Below are 19,132 nucleotides of genomic sequence, written 5' to 3'. Positions count from 1 at the left end.
ATACTGAGAGACTAATATGATGTAGTGGAAAGCATGTAAGATTTGGTGTCCAAAAACTTGAGTTAGAGTACATGGTCCAATGTGTCACTGTGCAAAACATCTAACCTCTCTAGGTTTCCATATCCTCAAATGAGGATACTAATACCTATGTATGGTGGGTTAAATAGTGCCTCCCAAAATATATGCCCATCTGGACCCTCAGAAAGTGACTTTATTTTGAACAAGGGTCTTTGTACATATAGTTAAGATTAAGGATCTCGATCATCCTGAATTAGGATGGATTTTAAGTCCAATGACAGGTGTTCATATAAGAGACAGAAAAAGGGAAGACAGACACAAAGAGAAGGCCATGTGTAGACAGAGGTAGAAACTGGAGTAATGTTGTCACAAACCAAAGAATTCCAGTAGTCCACCAGAAGTTGGAACAGGAAAGAAAGGATTTTGCCTTAGAATCTTCAGAGAGAGCAGAGCCTGTTGACATTTTGATTTCAAACTTCTGGCCTCCGGAACTGTGAAGGAATAGATTTCTGTTGTTTTAGGTCATCCAGCTTGTGGTCATCTGTTGTGGTGGTCCTAAGAAACTAACACCCCTCCTTTACAGGGTCAGTATGAACATCAAACAGGATCATGTGTGGGAAAGCACACTGTCAATTCTATGGTTTTTTTTTTTTTTTGAGACGCAGTCTCGCTCTGTTGCCCAGGCTGGAGTGCAGTGGCGCAGTCTCGGCTCACTGCAAGCTCTGTCTCCCGGGTTCACGCCATTCTCCTGCTTCAGCCTCCCGAGTAGCTGGGACTATAGGTGCCTGCCACCACGCCTGGCTAATTTTTTGTATTTTTAGTAGAGACGGGGTTTCACTGTGTTAGCCAGGATGGTCTCTATCTCCTGACCTCATGATCCCCCGTCTCGGCCTCCCAAAGTGCTGGGATTACAGGCGTGAGCCACTGCGCCCGGCCCACTGTCAATTCTTTAGAGTGATAAAACTGGCAGCTATCATTATAAGATCAAAACATTGAAAAGCATAAATCCTCTCAGGAACCAAATCCCAGACTTGCACCTAAGGATACATCCCCAGCAATTCTTTCCAGAGAGGACAGAATGCTGGTGACTAGCTCTAAGGTTACGCCTCCCCTTGCCTTGCTGGCTCCAGACTGCCTCTCTCCACTTGCACTTGTGCCTTTGAGGAAGACTGGAGTGTCATCTGGTGCAGAAAGAAGGCATCTGCTCCCAGGCACCAGTCACATGGCAAGCATTACACACCAAGGCCACCATCTGCACTAACAACTCACATCCAAGTACAGTTCAATGTCAGCCTTACTCTAATTCTGAATGAGCCAAGACCACAGGCAGGTGGCTCTGGGGCCAAAATCTTTCCATGAACAGTGCAATTCTGAATCAGAGCATTGCAGATAGACAAGCTGGAGGCTGAAGAAGGAAGAACACACCACATGGCCCTCAACTGCCAATCTCTGATCCATAGAGCCTGTTTAGGACATTTTGGGGTATGGTGTGATCCTCACGATCTTTTCTGCCTTTTTCTTTTTAAAGGAAGTTTTGAGTGTTGAATGTTATTTCTTCATATTAAAATCCACAGTCCTTGAAGGAGTGAAGAATAGATACAAATTGATCATAGCAGATGGGCAAAAAGAGTAAAATAGACACAGATGGATGAAGACCCACAGAGGTGGAAAAACTCCTACAGAAACCATAAAAGCAAAGGAATCCAAGAGAAAGGTGGGACAATCGCCCTTGATGAATTTAATGGCACTTTAGACTTTACAATACGCTTGTGGGAAAGTTGGTATGGTTTTCATTTTATAAAGAACAAAGAACAGCGGGCAGGTTGGCAGTCTGTGTTCAGAGGCCAGACATCCACTTATCAGGAATTAATGGAGCAAGTGGACTCAATGGCCTTCAAAGGCTTTTTCCAATTTTGAAATTCACTCTCCTTGAATGCAAAGTTAGCAGTGGCTCTACCCTCCATAAAGTCAAGTTCATGGTGTACAGCATCCAAGGCCTTCACAATCAGGCCTACCTTTGTAGTTACGAGAGAGAAGAGTATGTAGGAGTAATCAAAGATAATATTGAAAACAAGTAGGCAGAGGCCCAATCATGAAGCACTATAGAGAATAAACTTTGTTCTCTAGACAGTACAACTGGGAACCACTAAAAAGTTTTACAAAAGGAAGTGACATACCAGATTTGCACTTCAGAGAGATTAAGCCAACAGCCGTATGGAAAATCAGAGGGACTCCAAGGAAGACAAGTGACAAAGTAATTGTCCAGTCAAAGGTGACGAGGCTTTGAACCAAGGCAGGGAGATTGGGGATGGAAGGAGATAGAATCGACAGGCTTACTACCTGGATGTGAGAGGCAGGGCAGAGGACAGCCTATGATTCTTCTAGGATTCTGTCTTGGGCAACTGGGTACATTCACCAATTTTTATCTGCCCCTTCTGGAAAATGCAGATGGGACAGATTTTTAAAACTGTCAGATTAACAGTTCCACATTTCCCAGAAGGGACAGATTAAAAAAAAAAAACAACTGAGGCAACAGGATGATTTTTGGCTAATCTGAGTCAGAGCGCCTGCAGGACATCCCAGATGGAAATGTCTAGAAGGAAGTCAGAGAAGTTCAGGTTGGAGGTCTGAGACAAAAGTACAGAATACAGATTGCAGGTGAAATAGGGGTAGTGAACAAGACCAGGAAAAGCAGACAGAGCAAGAGAGGGGAGCCAAGGACAAGCATTTGAGACACACTGACATTTAAGTGACATGAAGAAAGACTAGGGAAAGAAAAGAAGAAGTAGAACAGAGAAGTGGGACGGAACCCATGTCTGAAGAGGTTCAAGGAGGAGATCTCCCAAGAGTTGAAATATCCACCAAAGAATCAGAGAAAACAAGTGAAAAAAAAAGTTGAAAACTCAGATTTTTCTAGCTTACTATTCTGAATTTTAGACAAAGGATAAAAGCATTTCTCATTAAATAGTACAACTGAACTTATGCAGCAATTTGTCTCTCAAGATGTGAAGCAGATTTAGAAAGAAAAAAAAGCTCAAATGTTGGGTGGGGTGGAAAGAAAAGAGGCATTAATTTCTTGTCTTCCTGCTCCTTGTTAAGCCTTTAACTTTCTGGTCAATACTTGTTCCATCACTCAATCGCATTATAAAATAATATTCTAAGCTAGGTGCAGTGGCTCACACCTGTAATCCTAGCACTTTGGGAGGCCAAGGCAGGCAGATCACAAGGTCAGGAGTTTGAGACCAGCCTGGCCAACACAGTGAAACCCCATCTCTACTAAAAATACAAAAATTAGCCGGACGTAGTGATGGGCACCTGTAGTCTCAGCTACTCAGTAGGCTGAGGCAGGAGAATCACTTGAATCTGGGAGGCAAAGGTTGCAGTCAGCCAAGATCACACTGCTGCACTCCAGCCTGGGCAACAGAGCAAGACTATACCTCAAAAATAAAAATAAAAAAATGTTCTATACATACATTTAAAATGGTACCTTCAATTTCTTCCTGAATCTTCACTAATCTGCTTACTATGTAGGAAGGCTCCAAAGTAAAGTGGCATTTCAGGACACACAATATTAAAATATTGACCCTTTTTAAAGCTTTCAAAAACATTTTAACAGCCCTTACTATATTGAAATTTGACACTAGCAGCATAGATGAATAATATAAAGCATTTAAAAGCACTTCAATATAACTTAAAATGTTGTAATTGCATTTTAATTAATAAGAAAAATATACCTGACACTTGAAAAAATAATAAAGGCAATTAAAATAACGACACGTGAAGACTCCCTGACTTGAGATTAAATAAGGAAAACTACTTTATTTCTCCTAGTGATAACTACTCAGAATCTCTTTGCAAACTATGTCATCCTAAGACCCAAAGATCCTCCAATAAAACAGTAGAAGACTCGTCCTCTGTCACATTTCCTCTAGCACAGGGAAAGTGGTTAAATGTTAAAGTTTCAAGGGACTTTGCATAGGAAAGGGAGAGGAGAGAACATTAGCCGCACTGTTGGCAAACTTGAAAACAGGTGAAAGCAAAGTGAGTGCTCAAACTGCCAAGAAAACAAATATTTGGGTTGAGCAGGTGCAAGCAAACTAGGAAGAAATTTCTTATTAGCTAAGACAATTAATGGTAATTAGATGAAGATAAACAAAAATGATTGTAATCAAAGTACAGGTATAGTGATCATTACAGCATTTAAAATTAAGGATTAGGGACACAGCATTAGCTTCAGGATAGAACCTAGACTTAAATAATCAAGTCATTTAATTCAATAAATATTGATCAACTATTATGCATCACACACATGGCTAGAGGGATCCAAATTCAATTCATACATTTTCCCTGCATGGTGCCCACCATCTGGCAAGGCAGAGATATACCCTCAACTATGATTCATGGTGGCTAATCATCTGAACAAGGTGCTATGGGATCACACAGGAAGAAGCATGGGGTATGCGGAAGTCCTTGAGGAGGAATTCATATCTGAACCAGACTTTGGATTTCACCAAGCAAGAGAGAAGGGGAACAAGGCACTCCAGGTGAGGGATCAGCATAAGCAAAAATGTTAACAATACACTAGGAAGAACTGGAAAGCAAGATGCTTGGGAGCAACAAAGCTAAAAAGATAGTCCAGGTTAGACCATGAGGGGCATGAACCCCACACTATGAAATCTGGACTCAAACTACAGGTTGTCAGGGATCATTGATGGGTTTTGTGGGCATAGAAGGACATACATTTACTTTATTGTGATAAAATGCACATAACATCAAATTTACCATTAGTGACATTCATTACATTCATAATGTGCAACCATCGTCACTATCCAGTTCCAAAACATTTTCATCACCCCAAAAGGAAACCCTGTACACATTAAGCAGTCATTCCTCATTCTCCCTTCCCCTGGCAACCACTAATATGCTTTCTGTCTCTATGGATTTGACTACTCTATTTCATATAAATGGAATCATACAAGATGTGGTATTTTGTGCTTGGCTGATTTCACTTAGCACAATCTTTTCAAGGTTCATCCATGTTGTAGCATATATCAGTATTTAATTCCTTTTATGGCTGAATAATATTCCATTGTACGAATACATTATACCACATTTTGTTTATCCATTCATCCACAGATGGACATTTGGGCTGTTTTTACCTTTTGGCTATTATGACTAGTGCTGCTATGAACATTTGTTACAAATTTTTGTTTGAATACCTGTTTTCAATTATTTTGGATATACACCCATGAGTGGAATAGTTGGGTCATATGGTAATTCTATGTTTACCTTACTGAGGACCACCAAGTCCATGATGGTTTATAAGCCAAGGAATCACAGATTCAGATCAGTGTTTTAGGCAATGACAACACATGGTGGTGCTGGGGGTTGGAATAGACCGGGAAAAGAGTGAAGACAGGAAGGCCAGCCAGAAAACTACTGCCCCTGCACAGGCAAGAAAGTAGAAAGACTTGATCCATGGCAATGACCACAAAACTAAAGAAAAGAGCATAGACTTGAGGGACATTTGTGAGGCAGAATGAGCAAGAATTGATGAGCTATTAGATGTGGGAAGGGTGAAGAGAACACTGTGTTCATAGGTGCACATTATATTGTGAGTTATATGTTCACAGTTCACCTCCTTTGCTAGATACTGAGCTTCTAAAAGAGAGAGTCATGTCTTAGTCACCCTCACATCCCCAGTTCTTAGCATAGAACCTGGCCCAGTAAATGAACAAAGAACAATTTCAGTGTCTGGTTGAATAATGGTGCCAGCCATTATTCACAAGAGCAAAAGAACTGAGGGATGATGACTTTGAATGAGTGGTTGGTTAAAGATGACTCTTTGCTTTGTGTTTCAGAAGCAGGATGGATGATGACGCAGCTTGTTGAAACAGGGAACACAGAAGTGGTTTGGACAGGTGCTTGTGGGAACATGTGGGAACACGTCCAATAGACAACCAGAAATTCAGAGCTAAATATTCAGGGAAAGGTTGGAACAAAAGGCCATTTTTGACATGTACTGTACTATTGATAGTTTTATGCATTAAAATATCTCATTTAGATATCTAATTTCATGAATCAACTAAAACTACTATAATACAATGCTATAAATCTTTTCCTAGGAAGAACTGAAAAACAGGAGTAAAAAATATAGTGTGGGTTATGGCTTAATATAAATTTTGCCTGTAGCTAGGCTGTAGGTAGACCCAGGCACATCTCAGATGTTGGCAAAGCAGGCTGCCTGCAAATGTCTGCCTTCCTAAAGTGATGTACACTGGGGAAGAGAGGGCCTTATAAGCAACTTCAGGTTGGAATAGGTAAAAGGAGGACAATCTACCCAGGGTATGAGGAGGAAAGCATGATGTCTCTTTCAGATAAATATTCCTGGCCCAGTGCAAAGGACTCAGATCTGAGCCCACTTGAAAAAATGGCCTCTTTGGGGTGAAAGAGATCATGTACATGAGATAGAGAGGCTATGACAGATTGCGTCCTTGGCCCCAATTATTCACAGTTCCCTAATTCCACAGCCTTTCATCATGTGACTTAGCAGTGTTGCTCCACTGAGAATAAGACATTCTGCCCCATCCTTAATTTTAGGCTCAACCATGTGGCAGGGCTTTGGTTTATGAACTACTAGCAAATACGCTGCCATCAGAAGCTTGAAGTGCTTGCATGATTGGACTGGCCCCTTCTCTAGTACCTCCACCACTGCCATCAGAATGTGCCAGAAAGCACATTCCTATGCCTACTGGAAGAGGAGAGACTTATGGAGCACAGCTGAGTCATCCCAGTTGCCCCCACTGAGGACAACCTAGATCAGTCAAGGGCCAGCCAACTCCAAGATACTGAGTGAGCCCAGCCAAGATCAGCAGAGCTCTGGCCAAGCCCCAGCTGATTCTAGATAAATAAGTACATCTTAATCCTGTATGCCACTGAGGTTTTGGGGTTGTTTGGTATGCAGTATCATCATAGTAATGGTTAATGGATATAGATCCTTTGCCACAGTTCTTTGCTGACTCAGAGATGTCAGAACTATAGGGAATACAGAGCCCTTTTGAGGGATCACATCTTTGCCAACTCTGGGAGACAGTCTCATTGCCATAGGCACCATAGATGTTTTGAAATGAACATTAGTAATAATCAGTCTCAAAGAGAAGTAATTTCCTTGTACAACAGACCTCACACACACCCACATTAAAAAAAAATTGTGTGACCCCTATAAGGTTTCCAAAGGATTTCAGGTATTATATTATCTAAATCAACGTTGTTCAAATTATGAGTTGCAATTCATTCATAAGCAGTGACATCTATTTAATGGATCTTGACTTGTACATTTTGGGGAACAGAATGGAATGGAATGAAAAATATCAGAGTATGTAACAAATAATAAGAATTATTTCCTAAATATTTTTTTCAGGTTTGTGCGTGTGTGTAAGAGGGAGAGGGAGGAAGGAAGGGAAGGAGAAGTAGTAGTAGTAGTAGTAGTAGGTCAAAATACACAAATGTTTCTTACTTTAGGTATTGTTCAAAAATGTTGAAAGCCACAGGCTAAAAGAAGGTAACTACATAGCATTTTACTACTAACTAAACTTCAGCATCAAAGCCCAGCACAGGAAATATGAGGAGGAGACAGTTAAGAGAAGGGAGAGAAGGAATCCATGGGCTAGAATAATTAATAGGAAAAGTTGCTTTCACTAACATTTTAGGATTTGAAAAACACTTTTGCCTATTTTATCTCATTTGAGTCTTATAACCGCACCATTTTACAGATGAAGAAATTGAGGCTCAAAGAAGTTAAGTCTTTAGTGTGAAGGTAACACGATAAGTCACAAAGCTGAGAAGACAAGCCAGGTCTTTGTCTCCTATTCCACATTCCAACTATATCTTCGCCAGCTCCAACACATTCTTGAGATCTCTCTCAAATTACTACCACATCCTCAGTCTTTCCCCATCTTCAAAATCCAAATTAAATGCCCTCTTTATACACCCCCTAATAGTGTCCTTTGCCTTCACTGAGCTAATGAAATTTCCTTATTTGGATGATTATTTGATCTCTCTCTCTTCTACTAGCCTATCCCTCTGTCATTCCATAATAAAGAAGCCTTGTTGGCTTGGGTCACTCCAGGACACCCAGCACCTAACATAGCACTGGGCACAAAGTAGGCACTCAATAAATAGCTGCTGAATAAATGAGTATGAGTTACACAACCTGGGACAAGGAAAGTGGGCCAACTCTTCCATTCTCCAATTACGACCACAAATTAGTTGTATCCTTATTTGCCTGGAAAAGACAAAAACTGTACAGTTTCCAAAACATGTACCCGCATAACTAGAAGGAATAGTGACCAGAGGGTGTTACCCAATCTGTTCGGTGCCTCTTTGCTGGAGAGAACTACAAACTGAACCAGAATCCAGGTACTCAGCAGTTCCTGGGGGTTGGAAAGCCTGCTCAGATTCTGGGCCTTTTTCTCCCTAGACCTCAGAGCCATGATCCACTACTTGCCCTTAGCTAGCAGAATGGTCCACAAGTCCACTGGTGTCTACAAAGCCGGTAGATGAACTCTTATGAGCCAGCACTCCAAAACCCTGGCCTACTTCGGCTCAGCACCTTGACACCATACAGGTTGCCAGTCATCTCCCCGTCTCAGCAAAGGTCGGTGGAGATTTTCCATGCTTGTGGTCGAACTGAGAATTCCATCATGCTCTCTGACTTGCTTTCCCGTGTACATCTTCCTAGTCACTTCACTTCCATGAGCTGATGTCATGGATGCTGTGGGCCCCATGGTACTCCCCCAGCTGCTGATGGCTCTCAGCTGAATGTTTCTTGGGAAACTCCCCGCAAAGAGAATTCCCCAGGGTCACATTCATTCCTTGTGGCAGCTTGCATCCAGGCAATGATGGCAGGGTACAATAGCTTTGTTGTGGGACAATGTTGAAGGATTGTTCCAGCTCCAGGTGTCCCTGTGTGAGGGCTAAGGCTGTGTTTGTGCATCATCACAGTTTATATCTTCCCTCTGCCTGGTTATGCTTCCTTCCCTCCATCCACCCCACACACACCACACCATACACACTGATCCCAATGACTCTCCCCAGGAAACTTCTTGCATGCACATCTCTGGTTCAAAATCTATTTCCCAGAGAACCAGAACTAAGACAGTTAAGCTCCCTCTTGAGTCAGTACCATGGTTGTTGGGATTTTCATTTGGTGTTTAATATCAAAACAATGTCTATGGAAACATTAAGATACTTATACATCACAGACAAATAATATTCCTGTAACAGAGCATAAGCAGACTTCCCACTTACAACTGGTGGTAAAGAAAATGTTCTTTATGGAGTGCTGTTTTGGGAACTCAGAGGTGTGTTTTGATAAAAACAATATAAAAATAATATTGCCAAGAATCTTTAAGAAGAGGATTATTCCTGTCTGTCAAAGCACCTGCCTGTTAGTGACCATAAATTATTTGGTATAATATTTTTTGTTACCTGTGTCCTGTACTAAATTCCAAGCTCCATGACTGACAGCATGGGCATCACTTGGAAGCTTGTTAGAAATGCAGAATCTAGGCCATGCACGGTGGCTCATGCATGTAATCCTAGCACTTTGAGAGGCCGAGGCAGGCGAATAACTTGAGATCAGGAGTTCAAGACTAGCCTGAACAACACGATGAAACCCTGTCTCTATTAAAAGTACAAAAAAAAAAAAATTAGCCAGGTGCAGTGGTACACGCCTGTTATTCCAGCTACTAGGAACACTGAGGCACAAGAAGTGCTTGAATCCAGGAGGCAGAAGTTGCAGTGAGCCGAGATCATGCCACTGCACTACAGCCTGGGTGATGGAGTGAGACTGTCTCAAAAAACAGAAAGAAAGAAAAAAGAAAAAAAAAATGCAAAATCTCACCACCCCTTGCCCAGACCTACTGGATGAGGATCTGCAGTTTAACAAGAAGTCCAGTGGGCTTACATTAACGTTAAAGTTTGAGAATCACTGGCCTAAACTACGAAGCTTCAGTATCACATTTTAACTTTATTGAAAATATATGGGATATCCATTCAGTCATATATCACATCCCATTAATTACAGAGTGCTATTGAAGCTATCTCTAAAATGTCCCTTGCATTATCCCTATTGGACGATACTGTTAAATCCAAACTCAGGCTCTCTTAGCTCTTGTGGACCACACTTTGAGTGGCAAGAGTTTAGATGACTGGAAGATGGATGACTTTATTGGAGCATCTTAAAGCCATCTGATTTTAAAATATATAATTATTTGCAAATCAGATTCAACACAGCTTTTATTCAAGTTCTTCAGTCTCTTATATTAGAAATCCCCAGGTAACTTAATAGCTACATCATTAAATTGACTTTGTCTTCATCATTTCTTTGTCACCAATCATTCTCTGATTCATTGGTGTTTTCAATCTTGTAAAACTAAATAACCAGCACACATGGAGAAAGAATTAACAGGACTGCTGGAATCAGTAATTAAACAACAGGAAACATTCTTGAATTCTGAAAAGAACAGTATAGGCAAGTTTAGGAAAACAGGAAATTTGAAGAAAGCTCAGCAATGTATTTCTCTTAGCCAACGCTCTTGTCAAAATGAATGTTTCCAAAGATTCTCTTAGTTCTAAAGTACAGGCAGTTCCCAACTTAGTTTTTCATTGAGAAGTAGTATACATAGAGGTTAAAATTCTGGGCTTGCTTATAAATGTCCATTAACACATGGAATGTACCATGGAAGACCGGAGTAACAGCCCCAGAGAACCCAGCCACCCTGTGCGGCAATACCTCCATTGATGACACATTCAGCACTCTAGTGTGAAGGAGACATTTACCCCCAGGTCTTCTGGAATCAGCCTTTGCACACTGTCCTGCTGCTTGGAACGCTGGTCCCTCACCTGAAGAGCCTCAACTGAAATTCGCCTTCCCTTCCACTGTGACATCTTCTACCCAGCCAGCATCTTAGGAAACCACAAATCACCTTTCAAAATGCATAAAAATGCCCTACTTGTTACAATATCTTAACTTAAGTAAGTTAACCCTCATATTCACACTCCATGTAAACCAAACCAGGAAATTTATTCCATAACATATGATTAAAATCTAAATACCCCTTCAGGGCTACTTTGACAAAAGGGAAATTTTTAAAGGCAGAGAGGGCAGTAGGAAGATGACATTCCATTTTTTAAAAATCATATACAATGCTCAATTAAAATCAGAAAAGGCAAGAGAAAAAGTAGGAAAAAGAGAAACGAACAAATGCAATAATAGAAAATGGTTACAAACATAGTAGACACTAATTCAACTATGCCAGTCATCACTTTACTTGTGAATGCTCTAACGACATCAATTAAAAGAAATTGTCAGAATGGATAAAAACACTAGACCCAACTCTGTGTTCTCTAGAAGAAACCCACTTTAAATATGATGGTTTAGAGACTTTCTAATTTATATTTCTCTGGTTTTTGTAGAGGGTACCTGGTCTTCCTTTACTCTGTGACACGGATTTAGCTGAACTAACACTCTAGCAGAAAGGCTCAGGCTGGCTGGGCACACGGTGTGCAAGCAGGGACAGGTCAAGGAGTGTCTCTGGGCTTCTCTATAAGGGAACACACGAGTCTCCTGGTGAGGTCCAATTACTCTGCATCTCGTGGTCACATCAGTCGCTCAGGTTGCAGGGTCACTGTTTGCAGCACTCTATCTCTGAAATCAAACCTCTGTTTCCGTTGGCATCAGTTCTGAAAATATCTGGTCACAATTTGTTGAAAGACATTGAATTCATGCTACCAAATGGGCACCTCTTCTAAGGTACTCTATACCCCAGGCAAAGTCACAGCAACATAACATTGGGCACCTAAGTTTTCAGAGCTTGCATATATGGAGTACCAGTAAGCTCGGTAAGGTCACCAGAAAAGGTGAGTGAACACCTTCCCCCTCAAGACAAGACACGATGCTCTGCTCAGACTTTAGGTGCATAGGCAAAAGCTAGGCTCCTGGGAATTGATCTGGAACAGAAGATAGTCATTTCTCAACTCCTCTCCTTTTCACAAATGAGGAACATGTTTGTAAAGTCCATAAGGAATGTTTGGAATTCATTAGTGTTTTGTTTGTTTGTGTGTTTGTTTGTTTTTAAGACAGAGTTATGCTTTTATTGCCCAGGCTGGAGTGCAGTGGCGCAATCTTGACTCACTGCAACCTTTGCCTCCCAGGTTCAAGCGATTCTCCTGCCTCAGCCTCCCGGGTAGCTGGGACTACAGGAGCATGCCACCATACCCAGCTAATGTTTGTATTTTTAGTAGAGACAGGGTTTCACCATCTTGGCCAGGCTTGTCTCAAACTCCTGACCTTGTGATCCACCCACCTCAGCCTCCCAAAATGCTGGGATTTCAGGCATGAGCCGCTGTGCCTAGCCTAGCATTCTTTTTTAAAAACACAATCCCACCAGAAGACCACTAAAGGGAAGATGGTGAGGCCAGGGAAGGAGGGCACAAGGTAAAGGGAAGAGTTCTCAATGATTCCTGCCTATGGAAATGCAGGGAGATTACCAATGGTCTTGAACACATACAGAGGACAAAGGTGTTACCAGTAGTCTCAAGGGGAAAAAAATCTTCCTCTTTGGAAAAAAATTCCCCCCATGTTTTTGATTAGGGTATGGTTTGCAAAAGGCCCTTGCTAAAATAGGATCAAATGCATTAAAACCCATGAACCCATTATCAATACTTAAGGTACCAGACTACTGCCACTAAGCAGAGCTTCAGAGAACAGGATCAGACTTTGGTGTAAGTCAGTGGTTCTCAACTAGGGGTGATTTCGCCTGCAAGCATACATATGGCAATGTCTGAAAACTTTTTTTGGCCGTCACAACTGACATCTGTTGGGTGCAGGCCAGGGATGCTGCTAAACATCCTACAATGCACAGGACAAACCCCACAGCTAAGAATTATTCAGCCCAAAATGTCCACAGTACCAGGGTTAAGAAACTGGTATTAGTTAAAAAGAAAGGCCTAAGTGCAGCATGAGATACAATTTACGGACAGCTAAAGAACACAGAAACCTGAGAAAGGGGAAATCAAAGGTGCTAATCATCTTCACCAAGGACAGCCCTAAGAGAGAAACAAGAACCCTGGGAACGCCCTAAAGGAGGGGACCTATTGCAAGGGCAAGGTACTACACACAGGACAAGAAACTCCCAGGGAGGAAGGAGAGTTAAGAATTGACAATGAACATGGGACAATGAGTTAGGGACCACGTCTTCTGCATGTAGGATGTTTAGCAGTATCCCTGGTGTCCACCCACTAGATGCCTGTGATACTTCCTGCCCAGTTGTGTCAACCAAAAATATCCCCAGACATTGCCAAATGTCCCCTGTGAAACAACATCATCCCTGCTTGAAAAATCATTCTTCTAAGCGGGATCTTTTGAATTTTTATATACATATTTTTCTTATTATTTCATCGTTTCTTCTAGATTCAAGATCTTTTTTTTTTTTTTTTTTTTTTTTTTTGAGACAGAGTCTCGCTCTGTTGCTCAGGCTGGGGTGCAGTGGCACCATCTCAGCTCACCGCAGCCTCCGCCTACCAGGTTCAAGCAATCTCATAGCTTAGCTTCCCAAAGAGCTAGGATTACAGGTGCATGACATCACATCCGGCTAATTTTTGTATTTTAGTAGAGATGGGGTTTTGCCATGTTGGCCAGGCTGGTCTTGAACTCCTGACCTCAGATGATCTGCCTGCCTTAGCCTCCCAAAATGCTGAGATTATAGGCGTGAACCACCATGCCCAGCCAAGACCCTTCTTTTCTAAACTAGGTTGTTTAGTCATTCTTTCAGGTGGTCTACATAGAATACATTTTCCCAGTCTTTTTCCAAAAATTTTCTTATGCTGACCTCCCTCTCCAGTGATCACTTAGCTCCATCTGGAATTCTGAATTGACCTTCATTTCCTTCAGCACTTTGAAGATATCAAGCTGCTGTTTTCCAGCCTGTCATTACTACCTGTTTCTCACTTTGCAGGTAATCAATTTGTTTCTCACTTGCAGGTAATCTGTCTTTTCTCTCAAGTTATTTATAAGATGTTTCTGATTTTTGCTGACTCACCATATATTTACATATGGATATATTTTTATTTATTCTATTTGGCACTCATCATGCTTCTTACATCGAAGAATTTGTGTCTCCTCATCAATTATGGGGAAACTTCCAGCCACTGCCTTTTTAAACATTCCTCATATATATATGTTCTATTCTTTTAATGCAGAACAGAATTTCTATTAAATGGATGTTGAGCTTTTTCATTCTGCTTTCTACATTTCAACCTCCTCCTTCTTGTTTTTGTATCTTGTATATCTTTGTACTGATAATGGGGTAATTTCTTCAGATCTATCTTCCAGGCCTAATTCTCTCTTCAACTGTGTCTAATATGCAGTTTCAATGGTCATAGAAAACATACTTCCTACATGCCAAGCTCTGTACTGAGCAAACAAGTACATGATCAAACTATTAATTCCTAACTCAAGAACTTTATTTACATCTATTGTGATAGCCATATGAAAAAACTGTATTGAAGTACAGTAAGAGCAAAATTCAATATGTGCATAAGAATTGCCAACGGAAACAGAAAGAACAAAATATGCTGAGGCAAAAAGGGAAAGAATTCACAGAGGAAACTCTTAACTGAGTTTGAAGAATAAGAATGTTCTAGGAGGAGAATGTAAGGAAAGGTATCAAAGTAGATGACACAGACATGCCAAATTATGAGCTTTTAGCAAACAGTAAAGAATCAAGTGTAAGTACTGTGCCAACGCATCTGTACAGAATGGTGAGAGATGCTGGAGAGTCAGCTAAAGTTAGTTAGGAAGGCCCTCATGCACCTGTACCATGTACGAAGTGTTTAGACTTTATTCTATTGTCAATGGAGAAGCAACAGAGATTTTCAAGTGGAGGGCAGGAGGAGGTGGAAAAGGAGGAAGAAAAGGTGGGGGAGGGAGGGAGAGAGAAAGAGGAAAAGAGAGAAGGAGAGAGAGAGGAAGGGAGAGAGAGAAAGTGAGAGGGAGTGAGGGAAAGAAGAAGGGACAGAGATGAATTGGGAAAGCTAAACTATGGTCATGGAAGAATTAAGATGCAGGGAGACTTGTAACAAGACTGCTAGCAGCACTAGTCTAGGCAGAGATGGTGAGAGTTTGAGCTGAAATGTCAGCAGGGATGGAAAGGAAGCTCTGAAGTACCACTATTTCTAAAACAGATGTAATTAATATGTTAGCCAGCTGGCTGTAGAGGCTGATGGCCAGCAGAAGGTTAAGCATGAGGGGGTTAATCCAAAAAACTGGATTAGTACTGTGGATGATGCAATTAACTGAATGTTTGTGTCTCTCCAATATTCATATGTTGGAATTCTAATTACAGCATGATGGCATTTGGAGGTAGGGACTTTGGGAGGTGATTAGGTTATGAGGGTGGAGCCCTCATGAATGGGCTTAGTGTCCTTATAAGAAGAAGCCAGAGGGCCAGCTCACTCTCATTCTATCCTGTGAGGGTATAGTGACAAGACTAGCCAGCTAGAAACCAGGAAGACAGCGCTCACCAGATGACAAATCTGTCAGTATCCTAATCTTGGACTTCCTAGCCTCTTTTTTCTCTTTTCCATGAGAAATAAACATTTGTTATTTAAGCCACCCAATTGTGTATTTGCTATGGCAGTCCAAACTAACACAATGAGACTATGCTAGCATTAAATAGAATAATAAATTCAACTTTGAGAGCTACCAGAAGGAAGTTCCATTTGGAGTATGTAAGTTTCGATAGTCTGGGATACATCCAGGTTGAAAGTTCCAGTAGGCAGTATATGTATATACACACATGTAAAACTTGTCAGAGAAATCAGACATGAAAATATGACTTTGGGGGCATCAGTATGCAGCCAGGGATTAGATAGAAAGGAAGGGAGTGATTGAGGATCAGCTGGGGATACAGGAATGACTAGAAAGAGAAGTTGTAAGGTGGAGGTGGTAGTGGTGATGGAAGTTACACATCTTGGTTATCAAAAATTGCATGTTAGGGGGGAGGGGGGAGGGATTGCATTGGGAGTTATACCTGATGTAAATGACGAGTTGATGGGTGCTGATGAGTTGGGTACAGCACACCAACATGGCACAAGTATACATATGTAACAAACCTGCACGTTATGCACATGTACCCTAGAACTTAAAGTATAATAATAAAAAAAAAAAAAAAAAAATAAAAAAAAAAAAAAAAAAAAAAAAAAAAAAAAAATGCATGTTAACATGGACACACAGAAGGGAATAATAGACACCAAGGCCCACTTGAGAGTGGAGGTTGGGAGGAGGGTGAGGATTGAAAAACTACCTATAAGGTACTATGCTCACTACCTGGGTGATTAAATAATTTGTATAAGAAACCCAAACGAAATGCAATTTGGCCATGTAGCAAACCTGCATGTATACCCCGAAACCTAAAATAAAAATTGGAAGGAAATACAGTGAAAACATAGTTTTACTCTTTTTACGTGACATTTACTAAGCATGAAGGAGTTATTTCCATTTTAATTTTTAAAATACCTTTCATGCCTTATTTTTGTCCTCAAAATATTTCTTGATTTAACCAGAATTCTTATAGTATATCCCAAAGTCCAGCATCTAGTAGCAACTTTTTGAAGTGTAAAGTTTCTAATTAGTTTTCTCTTAAACCAAAGCTTATGAATTATTTGTAACAAATTTAATATCAATTAAATACTACCATCATTTACTACTTTAAAAATTGTATGTCAAACCTACTAAAAGTCTCTGAGATAGAGATCATTTCCAAGCTTTCCTCCTATGGTTCTCTCAAATGTATCTTCTTTTAATTGAAGAAATAATTTAATAATACATTCTGCATTCAATGTATTTTTACTAATATTTTAGTTAAATATTTAAAATATTTTAATGCTATTAGCATTTTAATAACATATTAATTAAATAATTTAAAACAAAAATGTGTGTGTGATCACATCTTGTGAAATCATCTATCTTAACACCACACTGAATTAGAATGCCTGGCTTACTTGTCTGCCTCCTCCACTAGACTCTCAGCTCCTGAGTTGGGCATGATGCCTTACTTAACTTTCTCTCCCAAGGACTTATCACAATACATAACATGGAGTGGTAACTTACTATATATTGGATGGATGGATGGATGGATGGATGGATGGATGGATGGATGGAGCAAGCCAGACACGGGAGACAGTTTTTCTGTCATAAGGAAGAACTACATTCAGGACCACTATGCAGTTTCACAAGTTGTTCACTGCACAAGGTGACAAGCAGGGTTAAGTAAAGTCTAACAGAAGAGAATCTACTGTAGAAGTTAGTCACACAATGAAGGGAGAGGATGATGGAATAGGATGGTGACAACAGTTAACACAGATAAATAAAATGAGAGCTCAAGAAGCTCTAGTCATTTAGTTAGTGTTCTGCTATTAATCATTCTTTCTAGGATTGCAGAATGGTGGGATTTATAAAATAGAAAAATGATTTTAAAATGTGTTTGGGAAATTCTTAAACAAGAAAATCCTCACAATCCATAAATAATTGTACAGTTATATTGTGCCTAAAACTCGTCAGCTCCTCTATATCAATCCCAAAGTTTATAGAGAAGAGAGATAGCTGAGAATTATGAAGGGATGTCTGGCAAAGTCTGAAATTTGTAGGGTATCCTAGCATAATTGAACTGACTTATCTCACCTCAGAGTTTTCTTCTAACTAGCCACAGAAACAAAAAATTAAGTATAAATGAGCAATAAAATTAACTGTATTTTTAAAACAAAATAAAATTAAACTTTATTCTTTAAAACACAAAAAGAAAACTAGAAGTTTTCACACAAAAATACGTATTAAAATCAACAAATTGTTGAAAGAAATCAAATAAATGTAATAATTGGCCTACACATAATCATTGTTGAGACTTACAGAAGCTATACCAGCATCTATAACTTTCTATGATAAAATGATTATCACATGCTTGTGTAGTATATATTTGGATATCCAGGCTTACTTTGTTAGGCTACAAATAGTAAGAATAATAATAAGCAGTTGCCTGGAAAAAAATCATATTTTATTGCTAATGGAAAGTTCCCAGGAATGAAGAGAATTATAGGCTTTTGTTTGTGAAAACCCACAAGTTAAACATAGAAACCTCTTCCAAAAATCAGATCAATTCTGAGTATAGTGCTCTATGGAGGAGGAAAAAAGTCAACTAAGGGAACCATGATAAAATGTTAATCTGGCAGCTGCCATTTCACACCTCTTTTTGCCAAAAAATGCCATAACCTTTCAGCTACCCTGGGCAAAGGAGGTACTTTATATATTAACTTCTGATTTTAGTAAACTAAAGCAAGCAGAGTCAGCTTTCCTTCACAATAAAAGCAAAACCCAGAAGATTTTAAACTTACTATACAGAAACATTTTCAAGTCCCAGATAGTGATTTTTTCTGCTGTCAAACTGACCTTCAACAAGGACAGTCAGAAAGATGGTTACTTTTGCCATGTGCAGAACTGGTGGTATGCAAATGTTCCCCAGTGCTCTTCAATACCAATCCCTGCTATTTCAATTCAGTCATTTGACTAAAGAGCTTTGGAGGGGGTCCTAAAGGTATGTATGGGAACCGCAGGAAAGAAAATCCCAGGAAGGAAAGCCTGCCAAATGCAGATTGCTGAAGCTCACCCTGTGCCATGGACACAGCATCCCCTGGGGTAAGACCCAGGAATCTTCATTTTTAACAAGTGCAATGCTGATTCTCAACATTTAGTGATGTCTGCAATCTATTGCTTTGAAGATTAGTTTTGATAATCTGGAACTTCTGCAACTTCAGCATCTTACCTCTAGGTGGCAGCATCTATGAATTGTTGAGTGTCGCAGTATCCCAACATTCAAAGATTTATTTCCAGAACCAGAATTACACATTGGATTTGGCTGACTAAACCATTATCTCTAAGTGCTATATCTATAGAAGGAAAACATGGCAGGATAGATTTTGCATAATTTAAACCTCCAACTCAGATTTTAGAAATAAAAACAATTAATTGGCCATTCTTGCATGGCCATTTCTGCAGCTA

At 40.2% G+C, this 19,132-nt stretch overlaps 1 protein-coding gene across 2 annotated transcripts in view; it reads right to left on the bottom strand.

The window, feature by feature from the left end:
• Nucleotides 1–19,132, bottom strand: part of ANO4 (anoctamin 4) — a 406,193-nt gene that overhangs the window by 361,433 nt on the left and 25,628 nt on the right. The gene's annotated exons all lie outside the window — the stretch shown is intronic.

This window comes from Papio anubis, chromosome 9 (genome assembly GCF_008728515.1).
Source record: "Papio anubis isolate 15944 chromosome 9, Panubis1.0, whole genome shotgun sequence".
In the NCBI taxonomy this organism is placed as follows: Eukaryota; Metazoa; Chordata; class Mammalia; order Primates; family Cercopithecidae; genus Papio; species Papio anubis.
Note: the sequence above shows the minus strand (reverse complement) of the source record. Positions and strands in the feature narration are given on the sequence as shown.